At 38.1% G+C, this 10,345-nt stretch overlaps 1 non-coding gene across 1 annotated transcript; it reads left to right on the top strand.

The window, feature by feature from the left end:
- Positions 1-460: 460 nt before the first annotated feature.
- On the top strand, positions 461-567 carry LOC127099283 (small nucleolar RNA R71). Its single transcript, XR_007793806.1, has one exon. It is a non-coding gene; the product is annotated as a small nucleolar RNA R71 (small nucleolar RNA).
- Positions 568-10,345: the final 9,778 nt, after the last annotated feature.

Below are 10,345 nucleotides of genomic sequence, written 5' to 3'. Positions count from 1 at the left end.
TTATAGGAGAAGTTCGGGTGATTCCTCCATCCAGGGTTATAGGTATTCGAATATGGGTTCCCTTGGGTGTAGTTCACTTGCTCAGAGTGGGTTTCGTTTAATAGACTGCATTCTGCAGATTGGTGTCCTTTGGTTCCACATATCTCATAATCCGACGAAACTGCAGCTGTAGTATTCGGGTTTACGCACATATGTTCGACCTTAAGGGCTAATGCGTCCATTTTAGCTTGCATCATGTCTATAGAGCTTAATTCATGTACTCCTCCTTGGGCTTCCTTCTTCTCAACTGTCGCTCGTTCGACTCCCCATGATTGATGGTTTTGAGCCATATCTTCGATGAGGGCACTAGCTTCAGGATAAGGTTTGTTCATCAGTGCACCGCCTGCGGTAGCGTCGATGGTCATCTTAGTGTTATAGTGAAGTCCATTATAGAAGGTCTGAATGATTAACCAAATTTTCTAAACCATGATATGGGCATGCTCTTAACAGCTCTTTATATCTCTCCCAAGCTTCGAACATCGATTCTCCCTGGTTATGGGTAAATCTAGTTATATGGTTTCGAAGAACGACGGTCTTACTTGGGGGAAAGTATCTAGCAAGGAATACTCTTCTAAGGTTTTCCCAAGTTGTAATGGAATTGGGTGGAAGGGAATCTAACCATGATAGGGCTTTATCTCTGAGGGAAAAAGGGAACAATCTTAAATGGATTACCTCAGGAGAAGCTCCATTGGTTTTGAAAGTGTCTGCTAATTGGAGAAAGATTGTTAAGTGTTGGTTTGGGTTCTCAGTAGCAAGACCTGTGAATTGTCTTTGTTGCACTTGTTGCAATAGGGAAGGTTTAAGTTCGAAATTATTAGCTGGGACGGTTGGGTTTACTATACTAGAACTAGGTTCTTCGTTGGATGGTTGGGAGAAATCCTTAAGAGGTCTTTGGTTTTGATCTTCGGCCATAGCTCTCCTAATTCTATGGAAGAATAAACGTGCGTGAGCGTAACGTTCAGGTTCCGCCAGAGGGTATACTAAGCTTCCGGTGCTGTGAGTTCTTCGCATTGACCGGTGGGTAATAACCTAAGTCTAAACGATATAACAACAGGGTACGAAATTTGACGAAATTGATCCCCGACAACGGCGCCAAAAACTTGATGCGTGCTTTTCGCAAGTATACGAACGCGTCAGAGTAATATAAAAGATTGTCGAATCCACAAAGACCAAGTGTCAATCTATCGTTATCTATTGTTATGGTGTTTATCTAAGGTAAACGAAATAGGGGTTTTAAGAGTGTGCAATGAAAAGTAAAGTGTTAAATAAAATTCAATTAATAAAGACAGGTTCGAATGTAATTCACATAATCAATTAATAATCCAAGTACTAGCTAATAGGATTACTTATGGGCAGTGTTTCCTGCTTTGAAAAGAACCAATTTAACAGGAACTGTCACTTTCGCGTATTCAGAACCGAGTTGTACTCCCTAATCAAACCCTCTTATTGTCACTTATAAAAAGGCGTGCATTGCATTAGAGTAGTAAACCTATTTTTAAGAAATATAGTATCTTGACTAAGTTGAAAAGTATTTTAACCTGGATTCCTTAACCAAAAGAGGTTCTCACGAACCAGACTCTAAACTTATAAACGCGTTCGAAAATAGTTTTAAAATCACTTTTCTTCTTAAGTTAAAAACTCCTAATGAACTAAACAAAGCGCTTTCGCTGTATTTGAAATAGTTAAAAACAACTAAGTTTAAAAAGACGTTGGACGACTTTTGATCTTAGCCAACGGAAATTAAGTGCGGGAAAACTTAAGTTGAAAGTTAAAATAGCTCTTAAGTGTTTCTACGAACAATTGTACGGATTATCGGTTCAATTACGGTCCTTACATTCTAACCTTTATAGATTTAGTTAGACATGGTAAAGTAAAGGTGCATTTTAATTTAAATAAAAGTAGTGCGAGTGCGGAAAATAAATAAAAGTAGTGCGAGTGCGGCAAATAAATAAAAGTAGTGCGAGTGCGGAATTTAAATAAAAGTAATGCGAGTGCAGAATTTAAATAAAAGTAGTGCGAGTGCGGAAAGTAAATAAAAGTAGTGCGAGTGCGAGAAATAAATGAAAGTAAAGACAGTGCGGGAAAATAAATGAAATTAGTGTGAGTGCGAGAAATAAATGAAAGTAGTGCGAGTGCGAGAAATAAATGAAAGTAGTGCGAGTGCGAGAAATAAATAAAGTAAAGACAGTGCGGGAAAGTAAATAGACTAAAGGTAAAGCAATAAAAACCTGCTCCAATTGGAGGGTTGAATAAAATGCGAAACAGAAATGAAAATGGCGGCAGAATTAACTTCCTTCCAAAGTGCTCCAAACTCGATTACAGACTCTATCACAGACTTGATTACACAATTGTGGCAACACCCCAATGTGAAGCGATTACCACTTTTAAAATACTGAATATATGCCTAAGTGAAACTAAGTTTGCTCTAAGTTTGGATCTGCTCTAAGTTTGGATGATTAAACAAATGAATTCGAGTCTCTATTTATAGGAAAGTAAAATAATGGAAAAGACAAGGATGCCCTTCAGTTTGAATTTGGGAGGGAAAACTTTTCTTCTTGTGGCGCCCGCCACAACCCCATGGCGCCCGCCACAAGAGCAAAGTGTGGCGCCCAAGTGGAGGTAGTGGGGAACGTGGCAGTTGAGGGAAGTTGAGCTAGGACACGTCATGGATGGACCCATGGCGCCAGCCACAGTGGGAGCCACAAATGTAAAATGCTGAATTTTAGGGTTTTTAGCTCGTTTTCTCTCCTTTTCTCGATCGGGGCTCCGATTAGACTGAAAATCTGAAAACAAAGAGAAACATAGTAATAACATAACAAAATAATAATAAAACAACTAAAATGCATGCGAAATCGGAGTCGAAAATATGGTGAATTTCAATGTCATCAGAAATCACCACAAAGTTCATCAAATATGAAGACTAATTGGTTGATTTGTTCACTAAGTCTCTTAAGGATTATCAAGTGGATTACATTTGTAACAAGTTAGACTCATATGACATATATGATTCAGCTAGATAGGAGTGTGGATATTTGTATATATAGAATACTCCATAAAATATTCTGTAGTCTCATTATAGAATAGAATAGGATATACCGTAGAATATTCCCTATATAATTATTACGATTACATTATATAATACAACTTTTGTAGTACTATTGAGACACATTGTTTTATTCAAAAGTCTATCATGCTCTCTTATTTCAACAAGTAGTAATAAAAAATAAAGTCTTAGGCTAAAATGAAGTCAAGATTACTACAATAGGCTTGTGCAAGTAAATTCCCATGGTATTGACCGGACAATTCCAACACCAGGTCACCACAAAATTTACTAATGTTTATTATTTTCTTTGAATTATTAATGTATTTCTTTCTTTCAAAGGCTTAACTACTTTGTAGCACATACGTATCTGAAAAAATGTGTGTCCAAAACCGACACCGACATTTGTGATTACGTTTAATTGAATAGTTTTTTCAAATTATTTCTGATGTCGACTTATCAGGGCCAGTGTTGTGTTTTCAGCACTCATGCTTCATAGATTAACTATCTTCCTCTGACTAAAGATTAATAACATTAGTAATGTCTTTCTATTTGATTTGTTGACAGGGTCGGGCCAAGGTAAGGCGACACAAACTAAAGTTTTAGGCCTCAAATTTTAGGGCCGAAAAAGACTCCAAAAAAAGTTCAGATTAATTATAAATTTTTAAAATGACATGTAAATTGTCTTTTGTTCAACTCTTGCCACCAACAAATTTAAAATTTTAATATATTTTAAAGGTCTTTTATATATATATATATATATATATATATATATATATATATATATATATATATATATATATATATTATATATATATATATATATATATATATATATATATATATATATTCCAGTTGTAAGATCAGAGAACACTCTAAGAGAAGGGGGGTGTTGAATTAGAGTATTTGCTATTTTATAGGTTTTACACAATTCTTTTCAAGGTTCTTATTTTTCTTGACTTATATCATAAAATTGAAATGATAAAGTGCAGTAAGATAAATTCCTGAAAATAAGTAACACTAAGATATATACTAGTTCCCTTATTGATCAAGGGTACATCTAGCCCCTTCATGTCCAGTGAGAGATTTTCCACTATATTTTAGATCTTTGTACAAGCCTAATCACAAGAATTCTCCTACAATCTTCTAAAATAAAACAATAAGAAGATACACACCACCTTCTTATTAACCACACCTAGTATCAAACACTCCTTAATACTTAGGATTTTTTACAATCACAAGTAATAAAATATGGTTGAAATAGAATTGGAAGGATTAAGACTAATTCCGAAAATGATCAAAAGAATAAAGTCTTATTCTATTTCAAATATGAAACTTCATTAACCTATACTCTTTAAGTGCTCAATAATGCTTGTTGGATAATTGTCATACCCGAAAATTTACTCTCCCTTTCTTACCTTTTGATTTGTTCCATTTGCATACATGGAGTCATATCATGCATCATCATGTCATTAGCATGACCATTTCATTTGGTCATTGGATTCACAAGCATGGCCACAATCTTGATTTTAATCTTAACATTAGGGGTTTTCATTTTGTTTCACTTATTAACTAACCAAAGCATCATAAGAAATGGTACTTGTTTGTTCCCTTGTTCATATAGGTGATCATGCGTCAATTCAATACAAAACAATGGTCATTTTGGTCAAGGAAGATGCAAGTTGTGGTTCATTGATTCAAGGGTGGTTCATGTGTTTGATTCCATGCCATTTCATCCATTCTCCAAGCCATCCTCAAGATCATCCAAGCCTTAATCAAGTTTTATTCAAGGGATGCTCATTCTATCATCATTTTGGTTTGGGATGCAAAGAAACTTCAAGTTGGCACAAGTTTGGTTGACCTAATTTTCAAGTGTGGCTCACTTTTGCTCCAAACCCCATAACTTCTTCAATTTTCAACCAATTGATAGGCTTCTTTGAGCCAAATGTTACTAAGTAGTTCCTCTACAACTTTTCTTCAAGTCTCAAGCATCAATTCAACCTCTAAGGACCTTAATTATGGAAAGGGATAAGTTGTCAAACTAGGTCAAAACCTTGTCATGACCCCCACTTGGAAGCCATGCCATTTTCAGTTCAAGTATCATTTTGATCTCATTCCTTTTGCAACTTGTTAAGCTTATGTGAAAGATCATTTGGCCCAAGTTTGTCTCAAAATGCATGAGGGAGCATTTATGGTTTCATGAACTTTGGGCCTCAAGATGCCCAAAATGTGCCAAGACTGCTTGACCAAATGCCTGACCTAGAAAGCATGTTACGACCTCAACTTTCAACACTTGCCATTTTCACCTCAAGCCTACTTTTGAGTTGGTTCTTTTTGCATTCAATTCATTGCAATGAAGAAGCCTGGTTGCTCGCCTCGAGGTTATACACCTTTTACTTAGGGGTGGCAAAACGGGCTCGGCCCGCGGGGAATGCCCGTTTTGCCCGCACTTTTGTGCGGGGCGGGCCAAGGATTTAGGCACTCACCCTCAAATGTGTCCGCCCCGCCCCGCCCCATTTTTTTCACGGGCTTTTGCTGGCACGTGTATTTACATATATTTTTGCATTTTTAGGCTTAAAGAGTGCAGTGCCAGCAGGCTTTCCCCGCCCCGCCCTCACTTTTTTGCGGGGCGGGTCTAAGTTTTAGGCCCGCATCCTCAACAATGACCGCCCCGCCCCGCCCCGTTTTTTGTGGGCTTTTGCGGGGCGGGCATGCCCGTTTGCCACCCCTACTTTTACTAGCTTATGTTTGCTCCAAAGATTTCACGTTATTTCAAAAGGACGTGAAAAGTAATTTCCTTGATGGATATATTAATGAGGAAGTGCATGTTTCACAACCTCCCGGTTTTAAAAATCATGAGTATCCTAATCTTGTTTATAAACTAAAACAAGATTTGTATGGTCTCAAGCAAGCCCATAAGGCTTGGTATGAGAGACTTAATAAGTTCTTAATCGATCAAGGATACTCTAGAGGGAATGTAGATATTACACTTTTCATTAAATGTCAAGGAAAACATACTCTTCTAGTTCAAGTTTATGTTGATGATGTCATCTTTGGTTCCACTAACATGCAATTAGTCAAGGAATTTTCTAAGATAATGCAGGGTGAGTTTGACATGAGTCTCATGGGGGAGTTGAACTACTTTCTCGGTCTTCAAATCAAGAAACTCAATGAAGGGTCATTTGTGTGTCGAACAAGATATTGCAACGAATTGCTGAAGAAATTTGGTATGGAAAATGCAAAATCAATTAACACTCCAATGCCCACAAATGGAAACTTGGAAAAAGATGAAAATGGTAAGGATGTTGATTTCAAGAAGTATAAAGGTATGATTGGATCTCTCCTATATTTTACTGCATCTATCCCGGACATTATGTTTAGTGTGTGTATGTGCACTCGTTATCAATCGACTCCTAAGGAATGATATTTAAAAGCCGCAAAGTGCATCCTTAGATACCTTTGTGGTACTTCTAAGTATATGCTTTGGTATTTCAAGGGAAGAGGTTGTGATTTGGTTAGTTATACCAATTCCGATTTTACCGATTTCAAATCAAATAGGAAAAGTACTAGTGGAACTTGCCACATGTTTTTAAACTCCTTAGTAAGTTGGCATAACAAGAAATAAGTTTATATTGTTTTGTCAACTGCCGAGGCGGAATACGTCGTAGTCGGTAGTTGTTGTGCTCAAATATTGTGGCTCAAACAACAACTACTTGATTTTGATGTTAAACTACAACATATTCCTATTATGTGCAACAACACTAGTGTTATTAATCTAACAAAAAATCTGGTGTTACACTCTCGCACTAAACATATTGATATATGTCACCACTTCCTACTTGACCATGTTGAAAAAGGAGATGTCGTATTTGAGCATGTTGATAGCAAAAATCAACTTTCGAATATCTTTACAAAACCTCTTGCGACTGAACCATTTTTCAACACTCGAAGGGAATTGGGCATACTCGATATCTCAAATCTTGCCTAAATATGATTTATTGCATGCACTTTATATAATTTTGCTCTAACTTTCCTTGGAAATTCAATCACATATGAGTGTATCTGTCATACGGTGAACTGACTTTGTGTGTTTTTGCTTTGGAAAGCAAATGTCGCGGATAGCAAGAGTCGCCACCGACTTTTCTTTTATCCAATAAGGAAAGGCGGAAAAGAACAAGAAAGACCTTGATTAAGTTTTGGGTTCGGGAGGTACATTATACAAAGGGAAGGTGTTAGCACCCTTTGTATCCATGGTTATCCATGGGCTCTTAATTGCTGAATCACTTATGTTTTTCTTGTCTGAAAAAAGTGTTTGAGAACTGTTTAGAAAATGTTTTGAAAAGAGAGTTTAACTTTGTAATGATTCTTGTACGAATGTATACAAAGTATTTATCTCGTTTAATTTTGAAAGCTGCTTAGAAAAATATAACTGGGCAATGATTCTAGTACGAATGTATACCAAGTGGTGATTTTCTAATAGATGTTTTGCAAAGTGTGAGGTGTGAAAAGTATTTTAAGTTGTGAGTCAGCATTTAAGAGTTATACCTACCCAAGGTCTTTATGGGTATTTCCTATCCTTATGAGGGTAAAACTGTCCTCACTATTGAGAAGTAAGTAGTCTTGTCCTTTGGATGTAAGGGACATCGTAGGGTCATCGATTGGTCATTGAAGGCAACATTTGTAAGGATACCTTAGCATTCGAAGGGACGATCATCATTTAACCGTAGGCTACAACGACGGGCCATCGAGGGACAAAATCATATATTCGCAGGCGACATCCGAGGGACTATGATTTATCTTATAGGGACATGATGATTTAATCGAAGGGTCTTTGCTAAGTGTATCCCCACATTCATGGGACATGACCGTAATACCGTAAGGCAACAAAGAGAGGGCCAAGATCATATATTCAAAGGCAACATTTTATAATCAGTTAGGTGATTAGGATGAATCTCCAAAACATTTGTAATCAGTTAGGTAATTAGGATGAATCTCCACAAGGGTATCCCACAAATAAAGTGGAATACCTAGCAAGCTACCTTCTTCGGGAATATGTGAGCCCTCACAAAAATTCAACAAACAGGTCAGAATACCAAATGGGGTGCAATCAAGAGTTGCACCAAACAAAGCAGTAATAGTATCAGGTAAACAATGCATGGTTATAATAAAACAGGTCAGATGAGCAAAGATCAAAACAGAACGAAAAACCAGCGACTGTCATGTTCGCTACTGCCTCGCCTAGCGAAGGCTTAGCGAGCACTCGCTACATGTTCGCTTAGCGATGTGCTAGCGAACGGCTGCGGGTTTTGAGTTTAAGAACAGTACGATTTCAGCGAGCTCCAAACCCTATGGCATCCAATGCAGAAATTATATGGTTAAACATTCAAGACATCCATGCATACTTAAATCCACATGCAAAAACTAAGATATATTTATAAATTCAATCATTATGTCACATGTAAATTGGGAGCATAAAGCGGTAGTGGTAAGGCAAACCTGTTTGCAATTGAATTGCAACGTTGAATTGGCAAATCACTCTTAGGGTTGGTGCCGGATTGAGTTGGGCGGAGGTAACCTTTGTGCAGATGAGTTTCCTTCGGGGTTTCCTTTAGGTTTGCTCTGAATTCTCTTGGTTAGCCTCCAGGGTTTTGCTGTCTGTGTTTTCCTTGCTAGGGTTTCTGTCCGTCTATTTCTGTCCTCCGTTTGTGAATGAAGCTCTATTATTTATAATAATTTTGTGACCTAATGGGCTCAGAATGAAGCCCAAAATTTCTGGTATTCGCAAGCTTCGCTAGGCGAGTGGTGCAGCGAAGGGTTCGCTAAGCGAAGGATTTTGCTCGCATAGCGAGCAAGCCATTTTGAGTTATTTTCTGGATTTGGCCACTTGTGTGCTGGGTCTTTGTTCCTTTAAGATCAATGCCTTGAAGAATGAGTTGGAGTGCCTTGAAAAATGTCCTGCGAGATTAACGGGCAAATTTTGGGGTATGACAGCTGCCCCTGTTCAATATTCTTAAACTGAGAGAGTTAGAATGGTATTTACGCCATTCGTGGTCTGGAGGTGGAAGATTATTGAACACTTAGAATGCCCAAAAATTTGCACTTGTCAATTAAAAGTTAGTCTTGATGGAGATGGGCTTAAAGATGCCATCCAGGAAGTTTGATGATGAGAGCTTCAGAGTGCGTCGTACATCAGACCAATTCGAAGACATGGGTGCCACATCGGGTCGTACGCTAGACCGTATAGTGAGTCATCCGTTAGGAGATATTAGGGTGAGCTGAACCTGATGAGATAAGGATCCGAATGAGTCATACACTGCTGGGGATAAAGGATCAGAATGGATCATACGCTAGATCGTATCTGAATAGCAGAATGAGTTGTCCATTAGGCGGGTGACTTCACTGGGGATGAAAGATTAGAATGGATCGTACGCTAGATCGTATCTGAGTTGCAGAATGAGCCGTCCATTAGGCTGTATCTGAGAAATAAGGGTCAGAATGGATCGTACGTTAGATCGTATCTGAGTTGCAGAATGAGCCGTACGTTAGGCTGTATCTGGAGGAATAAAGGTCAGAATGGATCGTACGCTAGATCGTATCTGAGTAATGAAGATCAGAATGGATCGTACGTTAGATCGTATCTGAGTTGCAGAATGAGTCGTACGTTAGGTTGTATCTGAGAAATAAGGGTCAGAATGGATCGTACGTTAGATCGTATCTGAGTAATGAAGATCAGAATGGATCATACGTTAGATCGTATCTGAGTTGCAGAATGAGCCGTACGTTAGGCTGTATCTGAGAAATAAGGGTCAGAATGGATCGTACGTTAGATCGTATCTGAGTAATGAAGATCAGAATGGATCGTACGTTAGATCGTATCTGAGTTGCAGAATGAGCCGTACGTTAGGCTGTGTCTGACGAAAAGTAGTCGTACGCTAGACTACACCTCGGAATGTACCGTACGCTAAGTAGTATCTGAGGAAATGAACATCCAAATGGGTCGTACGCTAGACCGTATTGGACCAGTTGAAGGAATCATATGTTGGGCTGAATCAGAATGAACCGTACGCTAGGCTATATCTGATAACATTTGTATATGTTGTATTTGCAATAAATGTATGGGATGGGCTTAAAGATGCCATCATTAGGAGGATATCAGAATGCTTGTCAGAATGAATATTCACATGGATTATATCTGAAAGATGCATCTGAATCTCGAATGTAACCGCTGAGGGTGTCTGTCTGAATGAACCTTTATTTTGACTGTAT

Source organism: Lathyrus oleraceus, chromosome 6, assembly GCF_024323335.1.
Source record: "Lathyrus oleraceus cultivar Zhongwan6 chromosome 6, CAAS_Psat_ZW6_1.0, whole genome shotgun sequence".
NCBI classification, from domain to species: domain Eukaryota; kingdom Viridiplantae; phylum Streptophyta; class Magnoliopsida; order Fabales; family Fabaceae; genus Lathyrus; species Lathyrus oleraceus.
The sequence above is the reverse complement of the archived record's forward strand: the minus strand, read 5'-3'. Positions and strand labels throughout refer to the sequence as shown.